General features: G+C 45.0%; 1 long non-coding RNA gene across 1 annotated transcript; it reads left to right on the top strand.

Annotated features, from left to right (window-relative positions):
- Positions 1 to 622: 622 nt before the first annotated feature.
- On the top strand, positions 623 to 1611 carry LOC140689608 (uncharacterized). The gene is made up of 2 exons (XR_012064646.1): positions 623 to 813; positions 1342 to 1611. It is a non-coding gene; the product is annotated as an uncharacterized lncRNA (long non-coding RNA).
- The last annotated feature ends 1430 nt before the right edge of the window (positions 1612 to 3041 follow it).

Below are 3041 nucleotides of genomic sequence, written 5' to 3'. Positions count from 1 at the left end.
GTGCTAGGGCTGCGAGGCGGGCTCTCCTCAGCTCACGCCGGGCCACAAAGGAACAGCCTCACGCACATTCTTTCTGGAAGAAGTCCTAAGCGAAAGTTCATGGCTCCTACAGAGCGCTTCGTACAGGCGCACAGGCACGGCGGAGCCGGAGGGGGCCGTTTCCGCGCTGACTGGAGGGCCGCTCTGCCCTTGGCCGGCTCTTTCCCGGAGTCCAGCCGGCGCCCGGCCCAGCCGCCACCCTCCCCTCCTCACGTGGTTCCTCTCACCTGTCCTCCGGGTCCGCGGCGGCGCTGAGCCATCCAGTCCCCGCAGCCAGCTCTCACCCGCAACGTGGCCACGGCCACGGGACCCCCAGGAGACCCTGTTCCTGCCGCTTCCACACTTGCCGCTGCCACCACGGGCGTGTGCGCCCCACCTTGCGCTGGCCGCCCGACGCCTTCCCTCACGGCCCCGGAGGGCTGCCTGACCTGGTCCGGCCGGGACGTCTGCCTCGCCGTCGGGCTCCCTCAGCGTCCAGATAACACGACCGCCGCGTGCAGCGGGGGCGGGGCGGGGGTGGTGCTGGGCAGCGGCCAGTCACGTGACCTCCTTAAAGCGAGCCGGCGCGTCCAGCAGCCTGGCAGCTCGTCTGTCCAGGGGCCAAGGGTTCCGGAACCTCCGCACTTTCCAGCCGCTCTCACCTACGGACCTCCTGGGATTTCCAGCTCACCTTTAACCCGAGCTCCTCACGGCAAGAGCCAAGTCCAGCGCACGCTGGTCACCACGCCAGGGACTTGGAGGAGGTCGTGAGAGGACGTGACCGACGGTTGACCCGTGAGCCTGCCAGCCATGGGAGGCTCTTCACCCCTCCCCTGTCCAGAAGTTTAAGATTCTGGCGGTGGGTGAGAGGGCTTAACAGACCCTTTCTCTGGTGCCAGAACACCTAGGACCACACTTCCTGGGAGTGGAAGAACCCTTATGCAGGATGCTTTCCAGGAAGGGACGGGGAATGTGCAAATGCGTCCAGAACCATCAAGCCTGACCTCTCTCTCCTCCCACCACATACATCCTCCTTCCTAGGACCAGCAGCCACGCCTCAATATCCCTAAATGTGCTAAACCTTTAGGTTACAAATTACAGATTCTTACCTAAACCTCATAGGTGAATAGAACAAATATATCCTAAACAATGCATAATAAGAAGTTGGTGGTGTGTTGCCCTCCAGAAGCTTAGAATAGAGTTGGAGAGGCAAAAGTGACCCCAAAAAAGAGAGACAGTAAATAGCATAAGGGCATATAACAGTGCGGAACTGCATGTAAATCAGTGTTTCTTCTCTCTCTCTCTCTCTTTTTTTTTTTTTAGAAGGAGTTCTCTAATTTCTCACCACAGGAGTTGAAACTTTTAGAAAATCCAGGAAAAACAAAACAACACAAAACAAAACAATAAACCAAACAAGTAATAATCAAGGTCTACATATGAAACAAAGTAAAATGTGTCATCATTTGGAACAATTAATGGAGTATAAGAAAATAGAATTGTCTGCCCTTGATGTTAGAAACATTCTTCCGTGAGTGTTATTATCACCCTGACATTCGACCTTTGAGAAGTGAATAAAGAAGGAAATGTTTTTTACTTCTGCTGTGCATTTTGCCATGAAAAATATTTACATAGATTGATGTAAAATCTTGTTTTCAACCTTCAGAAATTATCCATGAACAAAGGACTAATTACGTATTTTTAAAGAAGAAAGTATTCACTTTGCTAATATAAAAGTATAGGGAACTGCAGATGTTGAAAAGAGAGTGATGAATGGGGAAGCCACATGGAGCAGTTACAAGGATGCTAATATTCATACGCAGTCAGTAACTAAGAGAGAATGTCTAAAGAAGATTAAACAAGACACAGAGAATATGTGTCATTTGCATTTACAAAATAATCAATTGAAGCTCTGAAAGTGATTTAAAATCATGTGGGTATGAGGTGAGAGAGGGGAAGTGACAAAAAGATGTGTTGCACCCTCATCTTTCATAGCAGGAGTCACAGATAATGGGAAAAGCTAATGCATTATGAAAGATGTATGCATATCTTTTTGAATTATGGCCATTACTATCAGAGTAAATGATAACAGATAATGTAGTTGCCTCTGGAGACTTGACAAAGTTATGGAGGGAGTGGGAACTATTGATCTTGAATGTAAATTCTTGGATATTACTATTTTACATGTTTAAAAATAATAAAAGTTAATAATTCCAAATTAACACCTTCCATTTAATTTAAAACATTTAGTAATACTTCAAATCCTCCTTTTTCTGTGTTTTTTCTTTGGGTTTTTTTTTTTAAACACCTTTATTGTGGTATGGTTCCTATTAAATCTGTATTACTTCAGCATGCATCAGAGCACCTGAAAAACTTACCAAAAACTTATCAAAACTTTTATTTAGAAAAAAAAAATCAAAACCATCAAAAAAAAAAAAAAGAACACTTTTTTCAGTAGGTCTGGGGTAGGCTTGTGATATTTCTAAGAAAAATTCCATGTGATTTTGATGCTAGGAGGCCAAGAGCACAAAAATACAGCACAATAGACATCATTAGATAAGTTAGTGGTTTTGTTGTAACAACCAAATTACAACTAAAACTATTTAAAACTATGTTTTCTATACTAGCCAGTCCCTTGACTGTACCGGTCACCACTCTTAGCAAAACCAATTATTCTATTTCAAAGAGGAGAGTCAAAGACTACAGGAGAAGTACTGCTCTGTCTGGAAAATCTCCAACACATTCCTTGACTTATAAAGCAATTCAAAAGAAATAAATTTAAAACTCTTTCTGTACCTTTGAGCTTCAGGCAAAAATATATATATATATTCACCTTTCCTTTGGAGGAATGACTAAATTTTGTTGCTGTGGGTTGAATTAGGTAGCTGCTTGAGTTGGTACAATGAAACTCAAATATTTTGAACTTACTCAGGCCTTAGAACCTGAAAGCCTCAGTACCAGTCCCACCCCCACCATGTCTTCCTGTGAATTCAACCCTTTACTAGCAAGATCTAACCTAGCACCAC

Source organism: Vicugna pacos, chromosome 26 (genome assembly GCF_048564905.1).
Source record: "Vicugna pacos chromosome 26, VicPac4, whole genome shotgun sequence".
Classification (NCBI taxonomy): domain Eukaryota; kingdom Metazoa; phylum Chordata; class Mammalia; order Artiodactyla; family Camelidae; genus Vicugna; species Vicugna pacos.
The sequence above is the reverse complement of the archived record's forward strand: the minus strand, read 5'-3'. Positions and strand labels throughout refer to the sequence as shown.